This window comes from Heteronotia binoei, chromosome 7, assembly GCF_032191835.1.
Source record: "Heteronotia binoei isolate CCM8104 ecotype False Entrance Well chromosome 7, APGP_CSIRO_Hbin_v1, whole genome shotgun sequence".
Classification (NCBI taxonomy): Eukaryota; Metazoa; Chordata; class Lepidosauria; order Squamata; family Gekkonidae; genus Heteronotia; species Heteronotia binoei.
Window position 1 is genome coordinate 36,232,233 of NC_083229.1, and position 25,088 is coordinate 36,257,320.

The following is a 25,088-nucleotide window of genomic DNA, read 5'->3' on the forward strand; positions in this document are numbered from 1 at the left end:
ATCAAAATGAATTGAACAAGTTATACCTGTCATCATAGGAAAAGTGAGCACATGCCTAAGATCAAGACTATCATTTTTGCAATTTTGTTATAGCCTTGTGAGTTATGTCCATAGCAACACAGACAAAGGAGTGTAAACAGTGATCTCAGAGCAGAAGCAGGTCATAAAATAGCAGTCAGATTTTCTCCCCCAAAGGAGAGTTCTGGCTCTCTGCACATGCCCTGAGAAGGAGGGGTACCATTTCACTTGGATACTTCAGAATGCTGCATATAAAACTCCCATCCTATAGTACATTCACTGGGAAGCCAACAGAAGAAAAGGAAGGCAGGTGACCCCAAAGAACACCAGAAGAAAGCAACTCTTTCTTCTTTGTGGTTTCAATGCAGCAAATTGACATACCTGGAGTGCTGACACCATCTCACAAGAACAACATGTGGAATACAGCCTGGCCAGATATTGTGTTTTGTTGTGACTAAGGAAACACTGGGAGATTAAAGTGGAGGCAGCATGGCTGTTCTACAGATCTCCTGGAGTGGCACACTTTTCAAGAACGCACTGGAGGCACAACTGCCATCATCAAAACTGTGTGTGAGAGTAAGAGAGGAAAAGAGACAGAGATAAAGAGAACCTTGTGGTAATTTTTTTTTAATGAGAGAAGTCACAACTAGTTATTACGTAATTCAAAAACCTCTCTCTGGTTGGACAGCGCTGGCAACAAACTGAAAGGGGAAGTTATAATCTTAATAAAGGGAAGCAAACAAGTTATATCTTTAAAGAAGTTTAGCAAGAATGCAGGAACAAAGCAGTTTCCTAAACAGTCCATAAAACAGTAAACCATGGAACATGCCTTCATCATTTGAGTGATGAGAAACTCAAAACCGATCTTTGGAAGTTTAAAGTATATCAGAGCTGTTGTTCATTGTAGGTGCTCTTTTTTGCACAGGTAACGTATTCTTTGCTATGCATGAAACTAAGCAATTTTGATTGCATTGACTCTGCAATGGGTTCCTTGATCTAAGGAGGACACATCTGTAGTGGCTATGGTTGTGAAGGAGATGCTTTCTAGCAGGAGTGGTCTGTCTGTGCACATTAACAGGCTAGATGAATGAGTTCAGGATGAGTAAAATCAATTGGTGTTCCCCAAAAGGGTGAAAGTGTTAGAGGAACAATTGCTGCAGGGAACATTGGAAGTCTTGCAGCGATGACAACTCCTGTTACAAATGCCATGAGACTAACTAGATGTTGAATGCAGATGACAGACTGAAAAGTACAGCAGAGAAACATGGCTGCAAGGGTAGAAATAGTATGTGGTCTGTCCTATAGCTGAAAAGCTTCAGAACAGAGTTTAGTATTGTACAGCAGAGGAACTAGAGGAACCAGAGCTTGTGAGTGGGAACCACAAGCTTCTGTTTTGATACACAGACCTAGAGAATTTAGTAAATAAAAATGGTACATATACTGCAATGGAGTTGAAGCTCTGAAGAAGTCACAAGCCAGTTGTCAATAAGGGAATATTTAAAAATTTTGCAATCTGAGGTAAGCTGCAAACATTGTTGTACAGTTGGTGAATACACAGAAAACTATCACTATACCAAATGGGCTGTCACTATACTGAAAGGAGAATATACTCAAAATGTTGGAAACCAACACTGACGGAGAAAGTGATATAAAAATATGCATCCTGGAGATAAATGCATATGAATCATGTTCCAGGAGAAGAATGGTTGATAAGTGGGCCATAAGATATGCCTTGTGTGGGTTATAGTCTTTGACCTTTCTGAGATTTAAAATATGGTGAATTTCTCTACCCTTTTTGGTATCATGAAACAACAATAAAAGCCTGGGTCCCATTAGGGCAGCACAATCAGGTAGTTTTTGGCAGCCTACATGAAGGAAGAAACAATATTTCCTTAAGGGCAGTGTAAATTGAATGGTTCAAAAATTGCTTAGCAAAAGAAAAGTACTGAACATTGGCATCATGCATTCAAATTATAATTAAGACCCAACAGTCTGCATTGATAAACTCTAAAAGCCAGCAGAAAAGTCAGTCTGGCCCCAACAGACGAAGGAAGACTGTGAAGAATGATAAACAGTAGATTTGTTAGGTCAAATAGTATATTTAGTTTTGATCTTGTCATGCTGTGGAGCTTTTTGAAACTGAGTTATGTATGGTTGCTTTTTTCTCCATGTATTGATTTCAGCAGATGACTACTTACAGCAGTGGGTAAACTGGAACCAAGGCTAGAAAAGTGATTCGAGAGCCAAGACACTCCTAGGTTATTATGAGCAATCTGCTTGACTGTGTCAACCAGATCCTCAAATGTAACATCATTAAATACCCCAGAACCATCAGATAGCAGTTTTCTAATGCAGAAGTTTGTGACAGGAACAAGACAATTAAAGCATAACCAAGCTTGGTGTCAGAGGGTAATTAACAGCCATGCTCTTGGAACCACAGTAAACACATGACAGAGCTGTTGTTTTGCCAGCTTGCATTCTTCCCTATGAACAGATTTAAGCATGCTTCATTTTTTCCCAGGGACAAGTGCTGTAGGACACTGGTCTCACAGATGCAGGGCCGGTGCTAGACTTTTTGGTGCCCTAGGCAAGGCTACCATTTGCACCCTCCCCCCCCCCCCCCATCTCCAGGTATTTCCCAACCCAGAGCCGGCACCCTTGGTGAAGTTCAGTTGTCTAATGAAAGGGAACCATGTAAAATTTCTGCATTATATCCATCAGGACTATTTTTTTAAAAAAAAATGTGGAGCAGGCAGAAATTCTACAAGTGAAGCACTTCATATCATGTATCTGATGGCATGAGTTTTGCTCTCAAAAGGTTATGGGGTGATAAATTTTATTAGCCTTTAAGGTATGACTGATCTCCTTTCACATCACTACATCCTCATGTGGGATGGGGGGGAGGGGTACTCCTGAATTGCTCCCTGCCATGGAGATGTTCCTAGTGGGGAAGGGAATGCAAACTGAGCTTCTGCTCTGTCACTTCTCTGATCACTGAGGTGGCCTCATTCCTTATTTCTTTTAGCATGGTGAAGGGTGGCAAGATAAAGATTTTCTTTGCTGCAGTACCCACTTTATGGAACCTCCTCCCTCCAGTTGGCTCCCTCTTTTCATAGTTTCTATTGTGAGCAGACAACCCGTTCTATTATTCAAGGCATCTTGAGGGTGCTGACCGCTATGGCTGTTTTCAAGATTGCTTTGTGCTGCTGCTACACTAGACTGACTGATTTTAAGGAGAACAACACTTGTTATGTTGTTATATGCCAACCAGGCACCTGGAATTCCCCATGCCTGTTGCAAAGCAGCTCAAGTACTTTTAACCAGTGTTCCCTCTAAGTTGAGTTGATGTGAGCTAGCTCACAGTTTTTCAGTCTCTGACTCACACATTTTTGTCTTAGCTAAGGAAAAAAGGCCCCAGAGTACACTAAGTTATGCAGTAGCTCACAACTTTAATGCCTGTAGCTTACAGCTTAGTGGGAATATTGCTTTTAACATATAATCACTTGTGTGGTTTTGGAACATTGGCACCAACATCCGACTCCCCTCCCTCTTGTGAAATCAGCTGGATTTCTGCATGTTGGACTCTCACACTCCCTTTTTGAAAGAGGCTATGCATAGCCCCATAGACTTGAAAAAGCCATCCCCAGTGGGTCAGCAACTACCATGCAATTGGGATCCCTGACTTTAGACAAGCTTCTCCTGCTTTTGTACTCAGATTTCCCACATGTCCGCTCTCCTCTTCCTCACTCACAGCCTGACTTCTTCCAGTAAGAGATCCAAGGGACTTTCAGCCCAGCTTACCCCTCCTCTTAAGCCATGCCTGCTTTCTTAAAGGGGAAGCGCCTGACTTTCTGCAAGGCAATCTGACAGAGGCTGGGACGAAATCTAATGCAAACAAGGAAGGCTGGAAGAGCCTTTACGGTTGTTCTTCCCTCCTTCTTCTGCCCTTGCTGCTAGTTTTTCCTCTCTGCTCTCCCCCACTTTTGCTTCTCAGTGTTTCTCTCCCATTCATCGGGGCTTCTGCTAGGGATGGTTCCTAGTTCAGGGAGAGGAGAGGAGAGTGGGACAGAGGGGCAGGAGTATAGCGTCCTCCTCCTCTCTCTCCCCACCATCCCTGGTGTCTTGCAGCAGCAGAGTCGGAAGAGCAGGAGCCTGCCCCCACCCCCGCTGGGCACAAAAAGTGAGGCGAGCTTAGATCTGCAAGGACTGACTCACTCTTTGACCCGCTCTCTTTCTGGGACTGACTTGCTAAACTGTGTCTTATTCACTCAGAGATACCCAGAGAAGCAAGAGTAGGCAGCAGCAGGTAAACCAGGCCAGACCCAGCTAGTGGGCAAGACTGAAAACTGCTTATATCACGCAGAGGGAAACTCTGCCATTAACTGGGGGAAGGAGAGGGAAGGGCCATTTCTCTCCTCGGCATCTGCTCTGTATTGTACCTACACTAGGCACAGGCACTTCCCCTTGCCGCCACCATCACGGCAACCCTCCATTTCAGACTCACTCTCTGCAGCTACGCAACCAACCCTCCTTTCTCCTCTTCTCTCCGTCCCCGCCATGTGCTTTCTCTGCACACCCAGGGAAATAGGCGAGAGAGGGAAGCGCTAACTGGTCTTTGAGCAGCCGGTGCAGGGAGACGGCGGAGAGGCGGGCGGGGGCAGGCAGGTGTGTGGCGGCAGGCATGGGGAGGCAGCAGCAGGCACGAGGAGGTGGCTGCAAGTGTACAGAGGCGGGCGGGGAGGCAGCAGGCACAGGAAGAGGGGGTGCCTCATGTCAGCCCTAGGACAAGTGGCGCCTGAGGCAGCCACCTACTTGGCCTACTCCCATGTACCGGCCCTGCACAGATGCTGCTGATAGCAAGACATTCGACCAAACAGTTGCCCAGACAGCTTCTTCATGATACCTAGCTTCCTACAATCCTTGTCAGCTGAATGCTACTCCTTCTAGAAGATGACCCTTATTTATTAACATCCCACCTTTTCCCCAATGGGGGCCCAAAGCTGCTTACATCACTCTCATTTCCTTCAATTTATCCTTGCAACAACTCTGTGAGGTAGGTTAGGCTGAGACTACGGGACTGACCCAAAGTTACCCAGCAAACTTCCATGGCGAATGGGGATTCAAATCTGGGTGCCCATATACTAGTGCAGGGCTGGCCAAAATGAGATACGCAGGTCCCTAGCCATAACCCTCTTCCGGCTGGCCTATGACTAGCTGGTACAAGAAACCAAGTGTAGTTATACTAGATGTCTGCTGTCCCTAATGTTTTAAATGGTTTAAATGTCTTAAAATTTTAAATGTATTAATTATTTTAACTGTTTTTATGCTTAAATTCTATTTATGTCAAATTTTTATGTTGTGAGCCACCCTGAGCCACTTGATGAGAAGGGCGGGATATAAATCATAAAAGGAAGGAAGGAAGGAAGGAAGGAAGGAAGGAAGGAAGGAAGGAAGGAAGGAAGGAAGGAAGGAAGGAAGGAAGGAAGGAAGGAAGGAAGGAAGGAAATAAAGGAAATAACCAGTATCTTGAAGCAAACCCGGTAAGCAACAGGTAACCAATGCAGAGCTTTCAGTACAGGTTGAATGTGTACTCATAAAGGAAGCCCCATTAACAACCTGGCTGCAGCATTCTGCACTAGTTGAAGCTTCCGGGTTTGCGACAAGGGCAGCTCCATGAAGAGGGCATTACAGTAATCCAGTCTGGAGGTGGCCATAGCATGGATCACTGTTGCCAAGTCGTCGCTTTCAAGAAAGGGGACCAACTGTCTTATCAGCTGAAGAGGATAGAAGGCTGGTTTAGCAGTGGCTGCTACCTGGGCCTCCATTATTAGAGAGAGATTCAGGAGTACCCCTAAGCTTTCAACCTTTGGCACCAATGTGAGTGGCGCCCCATCAAAGGTCAGTAGAGAGACCTCCGGTCCCAGACCACAACGACTTAGATACAGGACCTCTGTCTTCATCAGATTCAATTTCAGTCGACTCAGCCTGAGCCACCCTGCCACGGCTTGTAAGGCCATGAACAGATCTTCTGGGGTGGAGTCAGACTAGCCACCCATCAACAGATAGAGCTGGGTGTCATCTGCATACTGATGGAACCTAGCCCAAACCTCTGGGCAATTTGGGCAAGGAAGTGCATGAAGATGCTAAATAACATCGGGGAGAGAACTGCCCCCTGTGGCACACCACATGTGACTGGGTGCCATTGGGATAGTTTCTCCCCTATTGCCACCCTCTGTTCCTGACCCTGGAGAAAGGAGGGAGAGCTAGGGAAGTGTGGGGGTGGATCCCAGCGTCAGCAAGGTGGCAGGTCAATAACTGATGCCAACCATGTTGTATGCAGCCAACAGGTTTAATAGCATCAGTACTGCCGAAGGAGGTGATCTGTGAGGGCAACCAGAACTGTCTCTGTCCCATGACCCAGATGAAAGCCAGACTGAAAAGGGTTAAGCACAGAAGTGTCATTCAGAAAGCTCTGTAACTGCACTGCTACTGCCCATATGAGCCCCAGAGAGCGCTGAGGTCAGCTGGAAAAAACCAGCTGAATGTCCCTGGGCCAAGGGAGGCCAGATTGAAGGCCACCCGGGATCGGGCCTTCTCTGTCGCAGCTCCACTGCTGTGGAATCAACTCCCTGAGGAGGTGCGGGCCCTACGATGCTTAGATCAATTCCGTAGGGCCTGTAAGACCCACCTTTTCAAGATGGCCTTCAACTAATGACAAAGCTAGAAAATGCTGCTGAAAATGCTTTTAGTTACTGAATTCCACTGAAGATCTAATGTTTATAACGCCACATTGTTAAATGTTAATTTTAATAATCTATAATTTTGTTTTGACCATGTTTTTATAAGTATAATTGATGTACAGTGTATTTTATGTTGTGAGCCGCCCTGAGCCTGCTTCGGCGGGGAGGGCGGGATAGAAATAAAAAATTATTATTATTATTATTATTATTATTATTATTATTATTATTATTATTATTATTATTATTATTATTATTATTATTATCTTTCCCAAAAAAGGCATATTTGACACCGGTCGATAGTTTGCCAATATGGCCAGGTCTAGTGATGGGTTTTTTTAGAAGGGGATGGACCACTGCCCCCTTGAGAGGCTGGGGGAAGGTTCCTTCAAGTAGGGACCTGTTGACAATTTCCCTCAGAGGAACCCATACCTCTTCTCGGCCAGCATTAATTAGCCAAGATGGGCATGGGTCCAGACCACAGGTGGTTGAGCGTTCTGTCGACTTCCTCCAGGCTGAGTGGAGTGAAGTAATCCAAAATCTGACTAGAAGTCATGCACATAGCCTCGAGTTCATTTACTGTTTCAACTGTGGTGGGGAGGTCATGGTGGTCCTTATCTGCGAAAAAGCCTGCAAAAGCCTCACAGCAAATATCCAGTTCCCTAACATTTTGTTTACCCTGTGGTAGGGTAGTTAAAGACCGAATTATATTAAACAATTGTACTGGGCATGACTTTGCAGACGCAATCATAGCCATAAGATAGACTTTCTTAGTGGCCCTGACTGACACCTCATAGGTTCTCATATACAACCTATAAGCTGTTCTTGTCACTTCATCATGGGCATACCGCCACTGCTTCTCTAGCCGTCTGAGCCTCTGTTTCATCAGCCATAGCTCTGGAGTATACCAGGGTGCCAGCTTTGAATGGAGGCACACAGGACGCCTGGAAGCAATCTCATTGATGGCCATGGTAAGCCTATTATGTCAGGTCTCCACTAGCTCATCTAGAAAATCACCAAGAAGCCAAGGGGCCCATAGAGGCATCTGAAGTCACACATAGGGTCCATTTGGCTTAATCGGCAAACTAAAATATGCTTGCCGCCCAAACAGGGTCAAAGTGGAACATTCATATGGGCCTACAGGGCAAAGTGGTCCAACCATGGCACTGCTTCAGCAGTAAAACGGTCCACTGTCACTCCTGCCGCAAAGATCAAATCCAGCATATGTCCAGCCTGGTGAGTGGGACTTGTTACATATTGAGAGAGTCCCAGGTCCACCGCCTGTGTGCAGCCCACGTCATCAGCATGGACATTGAAAAGTCTTGGGTGTTCCAGTGCCCAGCCTGCTACAGCCTCCACAAGGGATGGTAAGGCATGGGCTGGTGCGTTGGGCAGCCAGTACACCAACCAGACAGCCAAACTCTCCAACTTCACACACCACAACGACACATTCAATGCCAGTGATCTTTGGAGGTGGAAGAGCCTGGAAGGAGTAAACCTCCTGAATGAATACCACCCCACCCCCCTCCGTGAAGGACCGAGAACCTAGGTGGAGTTAACTGGGAGAGAGCAACTGTCTTCCCGTCTTGCATCCGGGTCACAGTCATGCAAGCCAGGTCCATATTCTGCTCTAGCAGAAAGTTCCGAAGGACATAGATCTTATTATTAATGTACCTGGCATTACACAGCACCAATGTCGGAAGTAGGTACTTCAACTTGGCCCCACTGTCTGCAAGTGTTGGGATAGGATGCAGGCTGGAAGGAGGCTGAGCATTCTGGTATCTCAGTTTCCTTCGGGAGGACTCATCTCAAAGAGATGAAGGGTTAGCTGTCACTTTTCTACCGGGTAATGGATCAGAGTTGTCCACTGAGATGGTGACAAACCGTATGGACTGTCTGCCAAAGTCTCGAGGTGGCAGGAGGAAGGTTGCGGGCCTAACTTGCCTGGGAAATTATAGATGTTTGTATGCAAATGTTAGAAGTGTTCAAAGTAAAATTGGTGAGTTGGAATGTTTAGTGTTGGGAGAAAACATAGACCATTTTCGCACATAGCTTACCTCGCAGTCGCAATCCTGTTCCCTCAGCAGCATCTGTCGGATTTCCCACCATCTGCGCCGGAGTTACAGGAAGTGCTGCGGCTTTTGCGTAGCAAACGTAAACTGGGTTTCAGCAGTTTACCTTTGCTACGCAGAAGCCGCAGCACTTCCTGTAACTTCGGCGCAGATGGTAGGAAATCCGACCGGACGCTGCGGAGGGAACAGGATTGTGACTGCGAGGTAAGCTGTGTGCAAAAACGGTAATAGATATTGTGGGAATTTCAGAAACTTGGTGGAATGAGGAGAATCAGTGGGACATGGTGACTCCTGGATATAAGTTATATTGGAAGGATAGGGAGGGAAGGGTTGGAGGTGGGGTGGCTCTGTATGTCAGAGAGGGTATACGGTCCAGTGAGACTGAGGTCAGAGAATTAGATTCCTTTCTAGAAACTAGAGAATTAGATTCCCTTCTATTTGGGTTGAAATAGAGGGCCCAAAAGGAAATTTAACTATGGGAGTTTGTTATGGCCCACCAAATCAAAAGATAGAGAACGATTATAATATGATGGAAGGATTAAAGATAGTGGTTAAATGTAAAAACTGTCGTAATAGGTGATTTTAACTACCCGCAGATTGATTGGGTCAATATGTGTTCTGGTCCAGAGAAAGAGATTGAGTTTCTTGATGTTCTCAATGACTGTGCTATGGAGCAGATGGTCTCAGAACCTACCAGGGGTGGGGCGATCCTGGATTTGGTCCTAAGTAATGCCCAAGACTTGGTGAGAGATGTAAAAGTGATCACACTGCTTGGGAGCAGTGACCATAACGTTATTGATTTCACCATTAGGGAGTTGCCCCAAAAGACCAGCACAACCACGTTTAACTTTAAAAGGGGTAAATTCTCTGAGATGAGGAGGTATGTGAAGAGGAGGTTTTTAAACAGAGGCAAGATGGCCATCTGACAGAAATGCGGATCCTGTGAATTGGGGGGGGGGGGGAGAGATTTGTGAATTTCCTGCATTATGCAGGGAGATGGTCTAGATGAACCCGGAGATCCCTTCCAACTCTATGAGTCTATGAAACTCTGACAGTTAATTTAGCAGTCAATTGTATCCTTAAAAAGGGGGGGGGGAGAGAAAAAATCTGTTTTCCTACCAACTAAATTAATTAGACCCTCACTATTGCCAATTATCCCACCCTCTCCGCTGAAGCAGGTTCAAGGCAGCTTACATATTAATAATACATCACATAAAACCAATTAAAACAGATACAGACATAATGCATTAAAACGTTAAGATATTACAGGTGCTATAACAAACAATCTTATAGTATATTTAATTATGGCAGATAGCTGCCTATCCATTCCGTATCTAATTTCATTGTCAGCTGCTACATCCAGATGTTCTGTAAAAAATCATATGATCAAGCCTGTGTTTCCAATGGGTTCAGATCACTTCATTAAGTGTTGCAGTCTCCAATCTTAATTATCAAAGGCTGGGTAGAAGAGTGGGACCCTAACCTTCTCAGGAAGTTCATTCCAGCAACATGGAGCTGCAACAGAGAAGGCCCTAGCTCTGGTTGTCTTCAACATGGCCTCAAGGCCAGAGATAGGAAGCAGGTTTTGAAACCCTGACCATAGTACTTTCTGGAGAATGTGTGGGGAAAGGCAGTCCTGAAGGTATGCAGGTCTCTGGCCATATAGGGCTTTAAAGGCAAGAACCAGGACCTTGAAACAAGTTCAGTATGCAATGGGTATCCAGTGCTGCGCTTTCAGTATGTGCTCCCACAAGGGAAGCCCCAATAGCAGCCTTCTGCACCAGCTGAAGCTTCTGACTTTGAGACAAGGGTAGCCCCATGTAGAGGACATTACAGTAATCCAATCTCAAGATGACCATAGCATGGATCACTGTCACCAAGTCGTTGCATTCAAGGAAGGGAACCAGCTGCCTTATCAGTCAAAGATGGTAAAAGGCCGATTTGGCAGTGTCTGCTACCTGGGCCTCCATTGTTAAAGAGGGATCCAGGAGCACCCCTAAGCTCTTAACCTTCAATGGCAACGTAAGCGGCGTCCCACTGAAATCTGGTAGTGGAATCTCCACTCCTGGGCTGCTGTGACTTAGATACAGGACCTCCGTCTTCATCAGATTCAGTTTCAGTCAACTCAACCTGCCTCCTGTGGCTTGTAAAACCCAAGCCAGATTTTCCGGGGTGAAGTCAGACTGGCCACCTGCAAACAGATAGAGCTGGGTGTCATCTGCATACTGATGGCATTCCAGCCCATATCTCCAGGCAATCTGGGCAAGGGGGTGCATGTAGATGTTAAACAACATTGGTGAGAGAACTGCCCCTTGTGACACTCCACATTAAGCGGGTGTCATCAGGACAGTTGCTTCCCTATCACCACCCTTTGTCCCCAACCCTGGAGAAAAGAGGAGAGCCACTGTAAGGCCAACCCCAGGATCCCAGCATCAGCAAGGCAGTGGATCAGTAACTAATGGTCAACTGTGTCAAACACAGTCAACAGGCCCAACAACAACAGCACTGCCAAGCCGCCTTGATCCAGATGTCTCTGGAGGTCATCTGTGAGGGCAACCAGAACCAGAACTGTGTCTGTCCCATGGCCTGAGCAAAATCCAGATTGAAAAGGGTCTAGCACAGAAGCATCCTCCAGAACACTCTGAGGCTGCAATGCTACTGCCCTCTCAATTCATTCAAGCCTGCTATTGTCATTTACCTGTTATTGCCATTTGGCACCTGAAATCACCTTTATATCTTCAGTGCCTTGTGCTACATTTTATGACACATATGACTTGGCCCAATAAAGAGACATTCATGTCAGATCTGGTCCTCATAACAAATGAGTTTGACACCTCTGCCACAGGGTATAATGAAGCTGAAAAAATTCAGGTTTCTCAAATATTTCCTGAATCCGAATACCATACTGGAAATACCAATATTTTTCAATATATCTGAAAAACATTTTGTTTGTGTGTTTTTATTTTGCACACCCCTACTTCACATACATAGACTACGGGGCACTGTAGTGTACTCTGCATTGCCACACTTTTGGTACTATAGAAATGAAGCTAATTCCTGCAATGATAAAATCTCTATAATCTCTGTAGAAATCTTTATTGTATGGTCTCCCCCTACACCAGGGGTGTCAAACTCATTTGTTATGAGGGCCGGATTTGACATAAATGAGACCTTGTCAGGCCGTCCCATGTGTGTCATAAAACGTAATGCCAGGTACCGGATATACAAACTGTATAAAAGGGGCGCAGAAAAACACAACTATTTTTTTTACTTAAAACATTAGCACTCTTCCAATATTTTGTTTTACAATCTGATAAATGTCATCTCTTGCTATGAGTTATTGCATCAAAAACGGCAGACAATGTCTGTGCTATACCAATCTTGAATATGCTGTTCAAGTGTTGTTAAAGTCTGCACATCTATAAGTTGCAAACCTACTTTTGATGTATTGACATTCATTACAAAGATCTCATAGTCAATGCTTTGAGCCTCAGACTGAGAGGAAAACATGAAGCAGCTGGGCACTGTGAGCTTTTGTACATAAATTGCTTCATATGCTGGTCAAGATTATGTGAAGGCGCCATGGCACAGACTGAGGGCTATGTGCTTGTCTGCAAAACTATAGTCTTCTCCAGAAAAATAGCAACTCCTGTGTGGCAGTACAAGAACAGAGACAGCCATGTACAATGATTAGTATCAGACTACTATCTGGGAAGTCGAAATTCAAGATCCCCAATCAAAGGAAAATGTGAAAGAAAAAGCAATGGAAATTTCCTGGGTAAACCTGGGCTAGACACACTCAGCCTAATGCTAGCTTGTTGTTATTTCTCTTCTAAATAGTTCACATACTTTCCTATTGAGAAAGACTGGAGGGCATGAATATAATGAAAAAGATGAGGGGAGCCCAGCTGCACCCATAATAAGCCCAACAAATCTCCCTCCCTCTTTCTCTCTCTGTAGCAAAGCAAAAAGCTCATACCTTCAATAAAACATGCTGTTTGTATTACTTCCGATGGTGAGGACTGGCAAAGGAAGCTGGAGCTCTTTCCTTCTTTCTCCCAGGGAACAAAAAGAGGGAGGAGCCTCAGCCAGGAAGGAAGAGAGACTGGGCTCAGTAGCTCTGCAGGGTGATTAGTTGAGTCTGCCAAACTTAATCACCCAGCAGAGCTATAGAGCCAGGCTCTTTCATTGGCTAAGGCACCTCCTCTCTCCTCCTCCCTTTGGGAAAAGGGAGGGGGGAGAAGGAGCAAATAAACGCTGCTTTGCTGGCAGGCTGATCACTGGGGAGAAATACAAAATGGCGACTGAACACAGCAGGGAAGGGAGAATGAAGCAGACAACAGCCAGTTGCTGGAGGGCTTGATTGGAACCCTCTGCGGACAGCATCCGGCCCGCAGGTGGCAGGTTTGACACCCCTGCCCTACACTAATATGATGAAAAGCCTCTGGGCAAGGCTTTTTTTGCAGAAAAAGCCCATCAGGAACTCATTTGCATATCAGGCCACACACCCCGATGCCAAGCCAGCCGGAACTGCGTTCCTGTGCATTCCTACTCAAAAAATGCCCTGCCTCTTGGTCAATGGTTCTTAACCATTTTAGGTCACCAACACCTCTGATAATCTGATGAAAGCTATGGACCACCTCTCTAGAAAAATGCACATAAACAGACACAAAGCAGTAACTAATGCACAAAAATGAAAGTAATAAACTTTGGCCAGCTGTGTGTACAAAGAATATATGAGCAGGGGAGGTGCTAGGATTTTTTGTGCCCTAGGTGAGCTGCCCACTAGTGCCCCCCCCCCAATTTAAAAAACAGAGAATTGAAGGAGAAATGAAGAAACTTGAAACTATTTACATTTTTAATTTAGAGTTATTATTTTAAACATTTTTTAAAAAAAAATGGGAGATTAAACAATAAAAATCATGAGAATACTACTTGATCCTTTTAGTTGGAGGTGCCAGGGACAAGACCTTGTACATGCAAAAACAATGCTCTACCACTGAGCTATGGCTCCCACCCCATGGCTCTGTTAAAATAGAGTAGGAAGGATGAGTGGCAGCATACAACTTCAACAGACACTAGTTTTTAGAAACTGTAATTGGCACTTCTTCAGCTTTTACAATTGGTTAATTTATCCCTGCCAGGGTCCGAAGAACTCACTGTGCAGGCACCATCCGCTTTCGCATTTCCCAGGTCTGTAACAAACCCAGGGAATGCAAAAACGGCCAGGCAGTGTCTGTGCTCCATAGAGCCTGCTTTCCATTGGGGAAGGCAGGCACCAAGGAACACACACGCTGCACATAGGGAGGAGCTCTTGGCGGTGCCTCCTAGGCCAGGAGGCATCCTAGGCAACTGCCTACTTGGCCTAGGCAGCTGCCTACTTGGCCTACTCCCATGCACCAGCCATGTATACGAGGCATGATTGTCATTAAATCTGCCAGAGCAGATACTGACCACACACCAACTTTAATTTCTTCATATTACACTGTAAATGCATGCTATTTCTTTGCCTACCTAACATCAAACATCCACAAGTATTAAACAATATTACAACTAATCTGGAAAAGTAAGTTACAATGAATGCTGGAAAAGACTACATTTTTAATTTAAAAATCACCGCAGTCCAATGTAAACAAAGACAGATGCCCATAATCATAATGGCAGGGTACATTTCCTTTCATTTCTATCAGTGGAAAACTATTCTAGATGTCATAAAATGGTGACAACAATGACTGTACATTATCTGCCTGTGCTTATTAGCATCCCATGCCACCCTGTACTTGTTTGGAATGAAATAATACATTAAATAACATAATTTGACAGAAGGTTTTTTTTTCACAGGAACAGTTTTCAAACTAAAGAGGAACAAAATGAAGGAGGGAGAGTTTTTTTTTTTTTTTTGTGCATCCCGTTCATGGACACCCTGAAGCCCATCCATGGACCCTCAGGGTCCATTTTAATGACATGGTCATTCTATCCCACTCTGAAGTAGGTCTCATAAGAGCCCTTCATGCTCTCAGTGCACATTACAAAATGGAGCACATTACAATAAACTTCCCCCCTTCCACACACACACAAAAAAAATAGATGTGAAGGTGATCTGGCTGTGGCATCTGGCACCCCATGTCTCACCAGAATTGATTCAGCTGATCTTAGCTAAGTGAACATCCCCCACCTCCCTCACTGCTCCATGTATACCCCCTCCTGATGCTGCACACTTGGTAGAAGACAACAGCCATCCTAAAGATACCATTCTTTGGTCAAGAGTATATGATAGCTACACTCCCTTGCTAGAACCTCCAAACAAGCTAAAAAAAATTTCTTGTCTTCACAAAAAGATTTGTTAAGCACAAATGGCCATGATATTGACCAGGTGAAAAATTTTAAATATTTAGGTGCAATTTTCCAGTCATCCAGCTTACTGAGAACTAAGATGACCCATGTTACTGAGAACAAAACCCCAATATGGATGGGATTGATTTGGCCATTGCTTCTAATGATTTATTGACTTAGTTTAGATACTTATACCTCATTTTTATTCCCAGTGAAGACCAAAAGCAGTTTACAACATTGTTCTCTTCTGCTTAACTCTGTGACGTAGGTTTGGCTGAGAGAAAGTGAGAGGTCCGAGGTCATCCGGCAAGCTTCCATGGCAAAGAAGGAATTCAAACCTGGATAGCCAAGATCCCAGTCTACAGACAGGAGTTGACATTCACACCTTTGGGCCTCTTTAAAAGACAGGCCATTGTGCCAAAGCCAGCTGAAAAGGGGGAGCAAAAAGACCAAAGAAAATGGAAAAATGGCCAGACTCAACAAAGCTATACTACTAATTTAAGACAGAGGAAAGGGCTAAAGCTAAGAAAAAAAAGAGGAGTACTAGTGGAATCAAAGTGCCTTTTGTCCACCTTTTCCCACCTGAATTCTGTGGAAAGAGGAAGCAGAGGGGGAGGAAGTAAAAAGTTTCTTTTGCCTTCCGGTGGCCAAGTGTGGATCTTCAGTTTTTAAACTAATGCTTCTAGCTCTGTTCTCCTTAGCCAAATAGTGATTTATTTATTTATTTATGGGGGGGGGGGGGGGCTTGAATGTACATCTAGGGTGTCTGAAAATTTGGTAAGTCCTCCATCTGCATGCCTACAGAGCCTTTTAGCAACATCAAGGGCCATTCTTGAGCAGCTGTTGTGCCTGACAAGCCAGCACAGTTTTGCTCCTCAGAGTAGCAGTCCCTGCCAAAATCATTTTCCCTCTTCTCTCTGTGCTAATATTCAGCTTCTGAACAAAGGATTATCATGCCCTGGCCTACATTCAAAAGGGCTATTTTGCTGACTCTCCTGCTGCTTGTTCTGGAGTGAACCAACAGAGTCTCATCATCCTTAGAAGCAAGGCTTTGTTGGTAGAAAAAGCCCAGCAGGAACTCATTTGCATATTAGGCCACACACCCTGTCACCAAGCCAGCTGGAACTGTGTTCCTGTGCGTTCCTGCTCAAAAAAAGCCCTGCTTAGAAGTCATGTAGAGGCATCCCCTTCAAAGGTGTGTGTCACAACTGAAGCAATAAGCCAAAGGAAGCTTGAATGAAAAGATATGATTTTTGTTACAAGTGAAGTGGAGACAGAAACGTTTTATTAGTAACAGAAAAGGGAAATTCTTATATAAAATATAGTAACAGATATGTATAGGGAATTGTGAACAAAGCTCCTCAAAAAGCCTGTACTCCATTTTCTAGGCATGAAACAAACTGAGGATTCAGATGGCTCTAACTGGGGTGAACAAGAAAGTGAAGATGGGACTTGCCTCCTGACACAGTGGTAGAAATCATCTATCATCCATCAAATTAAGGCAATTTTTTTTTGCTTGTTTCAAATTCAGTATTGGCTGTGTTCCATATATACCACTGATTTCCAGTACACTTACTCACTCTCTCACTCACTCTCACACACGCACACACACACAGAGTTATGGGGATAAGTATGGATACAAAGAAAGCACCTTTAAGACCAAGTATGGATACAAAGAAAGCATCTTTAAGACCAACAAGTACTAATATTTTAAGCATGTTTTATTTAATTTTTAAATCTTTAATTGTGATTGTCTGTGTCCTTTATAAAGTTTACATCTCTGCTGCTACCTGGCATTACGTTTTATGACACACATGGCCCGGTCCAACAAGGTCTCATTTGTGGCATATCCAGTCCTCATGACAAATAACTTCGACACCCCTGGTTTATAGCATCTACAAATATCTCAGTGGCATGTGTTCTACATTAGGCTCAACTCACACCTCCAAACACTGCCAAAATAACAATACTCTTATGCAGGGCTTTTTTGGTAGAAAAAGCCCAGCAGGAACTCATTTGCATGTTAGGCCACACTCCCTGACATCACCATTGCTTTTCAAAGGCCTTTTGTAGAAAAAGTCCAGCAGCGGCTTATTTGCATATTAGGCCACATACCCTGATGCCAAGCCAGCCGGAACTGCTTTCCTGTGCGTTCCTGCTTTAAAAAAAAAAGCCCTACTCTTATGTCAGCTTTTCCAATAGCTCTGTAACTGAAGGATTCCTGATGGACTGCCAGAAGACATTTCCCAACAAATACAACCTAAGAGTCTACAGTTGGTCATGTCAGTATAGTTCATTCCTCACACCAACCTGTACTTTTGGCAGTTGTTATACAGCTGCAACTTAGGACCTAGACAACATACTTCTACACTTCAGTTATGAGTACCACACAAGGCAATCACCAACTGACTCCTGTACTTAACCATCATTTTTTAAAAATCTGTCACATATTCAACAGTAAGGTACAGATCAAGTGTACATAATTATCCATATAGCTGGAAAAAATTTAATGCAGATTCCTAGAGAAACAGCATGTGGTTCATATATTTCTGGGTGTGTCTGAAAGGGACCAAAGCAATGGCAAAAAAAAAAGATAAACATAGTCCCCTGTGCAAGCACTGAGTTGTTGCCAACCCATGGGATGGCATCATATCACAACATTTTCTAGGCAGACTTTTTGTTACAAGGTGGTTTGCCATTGCTTTCCCCAGTCATCTACACTTTACCCCAGAAAGCTGGATACTCATTTTACTGACCTCAGAAGGATGGAAGGTTGAGTCAACCTTGAGCCAGCTACCTGAACCCAGCTTCCATTGGGAACAAACTCAGGTCATGAGCAGAGTTTGGACTGCAATACTGCAGATTACCACTCTGTGCCATGGGGCTCTTAAAATGGTGGTACCATCCACCTAATTGGTTTTCGGAATTAAATAGGATATTTTGTAGTATTATTTACATCCCTGTTAAGAAGAAATGTGGAAACTGAATCCTAAAATTATACTCCAGGATAAATGGGATATTTTGTAGTATTATTTACATCCCTGTTAAGAAGGAATGTGGAAATTATACTCCAGGATGGGAGGGACAGGTATACAATGACCAATTAAGCTGGGAAAGGAAACTAAATCTCAGTCTCAATTTAACCATTCGGCCAAACTGTCAAAGCACTCGATGGATTATTCCTGATTTCCCCTTTGGCAGACTAAAATCCTTTAATCTAGGTCTTTTACAGTGGTTGTTCAAGAGTCACGTGGGGAGAAATTTTGAGCCTACATCTGGATGGCTCAAGAAGGAACTTCCCAGGCTGTAAGAAAGTCCATAAATGTGTAACCTGGAGTGTCAAGATTCTGATACCAAGAACAGGCCCTGATAGCCTATGCCAAATTGCTTCACCCTGAACCCATTCCCAGGAACATAAGAGAAGCCATGTTGGATCAGGCCAATGGCCCATCCAGTCCAACACTCTGTGTCACACAGTGGTCAAAAAAATTATACACACACACACACATATATATACACACTGTGGCTAACAGCCACTGATGGACCTCTGCTCCATATTTTTATCTAACCCGCTCTTGAAGCTGGCCTTGCTTGTAGCCGCCACCACCTCATGTGCCAGTGAATTCCACATGTTAATCACCCTTTGGGTGAAGAAGTACATCCTTTTATCCGTTTTAACCTGACTGCTCAGCAATTTCATTGAATGCCCACAAGTTCTTGTATTGTAAGAAAGGGAGAAAAGTACTTCTTTCTCTACTTTCTCCATCCCACGCATTATCTTGTAAACCTCTATCATGTCACCCCACAGTCGACATTTCTCCAAGATAAAGAGCCACAAGCGTTTTAACCTTTCTTCATAGGAAAAGTATTCCAAACCTTTAATCATTCTAGTTGCCCTTTTCTGGACTTTTTCCAATGCTATAATATCCTTTTTGAGGTGCGGTACCATCCACCTAATCGGTTTTGGGAATTAAATGGGATATTTCGTAGTATTATTTACATAATATCCTTTTTGAGGTGCGGTTACCAGAATTGCACACAGTATTCCAAATGAGACTGCACCATCGATTTATACAGGGGCATTATGATACTGGCTGATTTGTTTTCAATTCCCTTCCTAATAATTCCCAGCATGGCGTTGGCCTTTTTTATTGCAGTCGCACATTGTCTTGACATTTTTAGTGAGTTATCTACCACGACCCCAAGATCTCTCTCTTGGTTAGTCTCTGCCAGTTCACACCCCATCAACTTGTATTTGTAGCTGGGATTCTTGGCCCCAATGTGCATTACTTTGCACTTGGCCACACTAAACCTCATCTGCCACATTGACGCCCACTCACCCAGCCTCAACAGATCCCTTTGGAGTGACTCACAATCCTCTCTGGTTCTCACCACCCTGAACAATTTAGAGTCATCTGCAAACTTGGCCACTTCACTGCTTACTCCCAACTCCAAATCATTTATGAACAAGTTAAAGAGCGTGGGACCCAGTTCTGAGCCCTGTGGCACCCCACTGCTTACCGTCCTCCACTGCGAAGACTGCCCATTTATACTCACTCTTTGCTTCCTATTAATTAGCCAGTTTTTGATCCACAAGAGGACCTGTCCTTTTACTCCATGACTCTCAAGCTTTCTAAGGAGCCTTTGATGAGGAACTTTATCAAAAGCTTTCTGGAAGTCAAGGTAAACAACATCTATTGGGTCTCCTTTGTCCACATGTTTGTTCACCCCCTCAAAGAACTGTAAAAGGTTCGTGAGGCAAGATCTTCCCTTACAGAACCCATGAGTCTTCCTCACTAACCCGTGTTCATCAATGTGCCTACTCATTCTGTCCTTGATAACGGTTTCTACCAACTTTCCCAGTATTGAAGACAGACTGACTGGCCTGTAATTTCCCGGATCTCCTCTGGAACCCCTTTTAAAGATGGGGGTGACATTTGCTACCTTCCAGTCCTCAGGAACTGAGGCAGATTTCAATGAAAGATTACATATTTTTGTCAGAAGATCCACAAGTTCAACTTTGAGTTCTTTCAGAACTCTTGGATGTATGCCATCCGGACCTGGTGACTGATTAGTTTTTAATTCGTCTATCAGTTGTAGGACCTCCTCTCTTCTCACCTCAATCTGACTCAGGTCTTTCAACACCCCTTCCAAAATTAGTGGTTCTGGAGCGGGCAAACACTTCTTGTCTTCCACAGTGAAGACGGAGGCAAAAAATACATTCAGCTTCTTAGCCATTTCCCTATCCTCCTTCAGTAATCCTTTGACCCCTTGGTCATCCAAGGGCCCCACTGCCTCCCTGGCTGGTTTCCTGCTTCTAATATATTTGAAGAAATTTTCATTGTTGGTCTTTATGTTTTTTGCAATATGCTCCTCATAGTCCCTTTTTGCCTGCCTGATCACAGTCTTGCATTTGATCTGCCATAGTCTGTGTTCCCTTTTATTAATCTCACTTGGACTAGCTTTCCACCACTTAAAGGAGTCCTTCTTACCTGCTACAGCTTCCATTACTTTGTTTGTTAACCATGCAGGCCTTTTCTTATATCTGTTTGTGCCTTTCCTAACTTGTGGTATATATTTTATCTGAGCTTCTAGGATTGTAGTTTTAAATAGCCTCCAAGCTTCCCTAAGGGTTTTGACTGTGTTTACCTTTCCTTGCAGTTTCCTCTTCACATACCTCCTCATCTCAGAGAATTTACCCCTTTTAAACGTGGTTGTGCTGGTCTTTTGGGGCAACTCTATTTATACAAATGGCGAAATCAATAACGTTATGGTCACTGCTCCCAAGCGGTGCGATCACTTTTACATCTCTCACCAAGTCGTGGGCATTACTTAGGACCAAATCCAGGATCGCCCCACCTCTGGTAGGTTCTGAGACCATCTGCTCCATAGCACAGTCACTGAGAGCATCAAGAAACTCAATCTCTTTCTCTCAACCAGAGCACATATTGACCAAATCAATCTGTGGGTAGTTAAAATCACCTATTACGACACAGTTTTTACCTTTAGCCGCTATCTTTTATCCTTCCATCATGTTATAATCGTCCTCTATCTTTTGATTTGGTGGGCAATAACAAACTCCCATAGTTAAATTTCCTTTTGAACATATGAACATATGAAGCTGCCTTATACTGAATCAGACCTTTGGTCCATCAAAGTCAGTATTGTCTTCACAGGCAGCGGCTCTCCAGGGTCTCAAGCGGAAACTTTTCACACCTATTTGCCTGGACCCTTTTTTGGAGATGCCAGGGATTGAACCTGGAACCTTCTGCTTCCAAAGCAGATGCTCTACCACTGAGCCACCGTCCCTCCCCTCTATTTTTAGGTCCTCTATTTCAACCCAAAGCATTTCTAGAAGGGAATCTAATTCTCTGACCTCAGTCTCACTGGACTGTATACCCTTTCTGACATACAGAGCCACCCCACCTCCAACCCTTCCCTCCCTATCCTTCCGATATAACATATCCAGGAATCACCATGTCCCACTGATTCTCCTCATTCCACCAAGTTTCTGAAATTCCCACAATGTCTATGCTTTCCCCCAACACTAAACATTCCAACTCACCAATTTTACTTCGAACACTTCTAGCATTTGTATACAAACATCTATAATTTCCCAGGCAAGTTAGGCCCGCAACTTTTTTCCTGCTGCCTCGAGACTTTGGCAGACACTCCATACTGTTTGTCACCATTTCAGTGGACAACTCTGATCCATTACCCAGTAGAAAAGTAACAGCTAACCCTTCATCTCTATGAGATGAGTCCTCCCGAACCAGAGACATTTCATCTCCTTTCAGCTTTCCCCCAAGATTTAGTTTAAAAACTGCTCTGCCACCTTTTTGATTTTAAGCGCCAGCAGCCTGGTTCCATCTGGGGACAAGTGGAGACTGTCTCTTTTGTACAGCTCCCGCTTGTTCCAGAAAGCATCCCAGTGCCTAACAAACTTAAACCCTTCCTCCCTACACCATCATCTCATCCACACATTGAGACTTCTAATTAGTGTCTGTCTCTCCTGCCCTGCATGTGGAATAGGTAGAACTTCTGAGAAGGCTACCTTGGAGGTCCTGGCCTTAAGTCTCCCACCTAGCAGCCTAAATTTTTCCTCCAGGACATCACGACTGTATTTCCCCACATCGTTGGTGCCAACATGCACCACGACCACTGGCTCCTCCCAGCACTGTCTATCAGCCTATCTACTACACACATAATGTCTGCTACCTTCGCACCAGGCAGGAATATGAATGAAGAAGCTCTTGTATACATAGGATAGCTAGCAAAATATTTTTTGGTTCTGTAGTAGTATTCTGCCTAAAATTTGTATTTCTCTTGATTCTTCCAAAGCATCTGCACTTTCTGATATTTATGATATTAAAGTCTTATTACAGCCAAGATCTTTAGGTGTTTTCTTGTACAACCTTTGGAAAGAATCTCAATCACATTTCATGATATGCTGCTGTGCTTTGCTACTCAGAGACAACCTGTGCTGATAAACAGCACCGGCAGGAAAACTCAAGGACCACTGAAGGAAGAAAGCATCAGGAAGAAGTCCACACACCTTTTCACTTTCTTGTAAAACATGCACACACAGATTTCTGGCTTGCAAAAGGATCCTGAATCAAAATAATTCATTTTACTAGAAGAAGTGCTTACTGAGGAGCACCCCAAGATGGGGTAGGGAAGAAGGCCCTTGTTCTCTGGAAGGTTAGAAAGTTTGTTTAAATACCAGATCCCCCCCCCCACACACACACAAACACACACCCAGAGACAGAGAGCCAAGGCAGAGCTTGTGTGACACCCTCCACATCTCACATTTCCTAACGATCATATACTATTAAACTAGGACAATTGATGGCTGATGTTCCCGAAATCTGCATCTATGCAAAGAAGCCACATAAAGCCATTATTCCCAGGTTTATATTATCCACACACAAAAGCACTGACGGAAATTTATTTTATAATATTGTATATTATTAAATATTATCCAAAGCATTCTAATGTGTTGTAAATGAAAGTGAGCCACCACTAACTTGGCTGTGACTCTCTTTTTGGCTGCCATTAAGACTCCTGAATATACAAGGGCTTCAACCATCATACACATAATAGCAGTGTAAAATGGATAATTTAACACAGAAAGTTGCAACGTTATGAGTATTGCACATCAACACAGTGCTTTTATCAAGAGACAAACTTATTCAGTCCTGAAAAAGACAAGTTGCTTACCTGTAACTGTAGATCTTCGAGTGGTCATCTGTGCATTCACACTCATGGGATAGAGCGCCTGCGCCAATCCCCGAATCGGTACCTAAAAAGTCCGGGATTTTTTCGTGCTCGGCACCAACGGGCACGTGCAGGCGTCCCAGTATGCATGCTCGCCGGCGCCAGTGTGAGGATCCCGCCAGTTCCTTCCTGACTGCTGGAAGCCCCTACTGGAGGGAGACCGTCAACAGTGGGGAAGGAGGGTGGGTAGTGTGGATGCACAGATAATCACGCAAAGATCTACAGTTACAGGTAAACAACCTGTCTATCTTCTTCATAGTCTCTGGGCTTCACACTCATGGGAGATTAGCAAGCAAGACATACCTGGAGGAGGGAAGACGGTTAACCAGAAGAAACAGCTTGCAGCACCGCAGCTCCCAGAGGAGTCCTCTGTTGAGCATGCACGTCCAGCGCGTAGTGCTTCATAAAGGCATGCGGAGAGGACCAGGTGACAGCCTTGCAAATGTCTGTCAGGGAAACGCCTTTCAGGAACGCCACCAACATCGCCATCGTTCCTGTACAGTGTCCGCGAATAGGCCCAGGTAACGGCTTCTTAGCCAACAAATAACACAGTTTCATAGTCTCAGTGAGCCATTTTGAAAGCCACTGAGATGAGATTCTGGAACCTAACTTAGGAACAGCATAACAAACAAAAAGATGCTGGTCCTTACGAAAACTCTTGGAGCAACTCAAATAAAACAATAAGGCACGTTTAACATCTAAAGCATGCAACCTACATTCCTCATCCAAGGAAGGTGTAGGATAAAACGTGGGCAACCAAACTTCTAAGTTAAGGTGGAACTGAGAAACCACCTTGGGGAGAAAGGAAATATCAGGAGCTAAGGACACTCCAGACTTCTGAAAAGCTAAATATGGGTAGTCACAACGCATAGCCGTGAGCTCCCCTGCACGGTGTGCTGATGTGATGGCTACCAAAAAAGCAGTCTTCCAAGACAGGAGCTGTAACGAGCATGTGGCCATCAGCTCAAAAGGACGCTGAGTCAGCCTGTCCAACACTAGAGTCAAATCCCACAACTGTGGGAGTGATCTCGAAGGAGGATGAAGCCTAAGCAAACCCTTCAAAAATCTCTTAAAATGAGGGTGGAATGCAGATATTGCCGACATATAAACTTTAACGGAGGAAAAAATAAGGCCAGCATCCACCAGAGATAACAAAAACTCAAAAATAACCGGCAGTCCCACCCTCTGGGGCGAAACTGTAGGATCAACTAAAAACTGAAGAAACTTCCGCCACTTCCTATCATAAGAAGCGCGGGTAGACAGCTTCCTGCTATTCAGGAAAACGTGTTGGACTCTGCTAGAGAACTCACAGGGTCAATGAACCACGCTGTCAGCTTCAGGTGGGGCACGTTGTGATGGAATACATGACCTTCCTGAACTGACAGAAGATCCGGTTCCACCGGAAACTGGTAGAAGACCCCCCTCGCCAGTTGGAGTAAGATTGGGAACCAGTTCTGCCGAGGCCACCACGGAGTCACCAGGATGCAGCATGGTCTCTCTCTTGCGATCTTGTTGACCACCCTTGTCAATAGTGGCAGAGGTGGGAACAGATATAGGAACCGACCTTCCCACGGGAACAGCAGACCATCTCCCAACCACTCTGGATCCAAGCCCTTTCTGAAGCAGAAAAGAGGACACTTCTGGTTCTCGG

The 25,088-nt window shown here is 44.4% G+C and overlaps 1 protein-coding gene and 1 non-coding gene across 46 annotated transcripts in view; both read right to left on the reverse strand.

The window, feature by feature from the left end:
* Window positions 1-25,088, reverse strand: part of RIMS2 (regulating synaptic membrane exocytosis 2) — a 679,145-nt gene that overhangs the window by 528,929 nt on the left and 125,128 nt on the right. The gene's annotated exons all lie outside the window — the stretch shown is intronic.
* On the reverse strand, window positions 21,398-21,464 carry TRNAP-UGG (transfer RNA proline (anticodon UGG)). The gene has a single exon. It is a non-coding gene; the product is annotated as a tRNA-Pro (tRNA).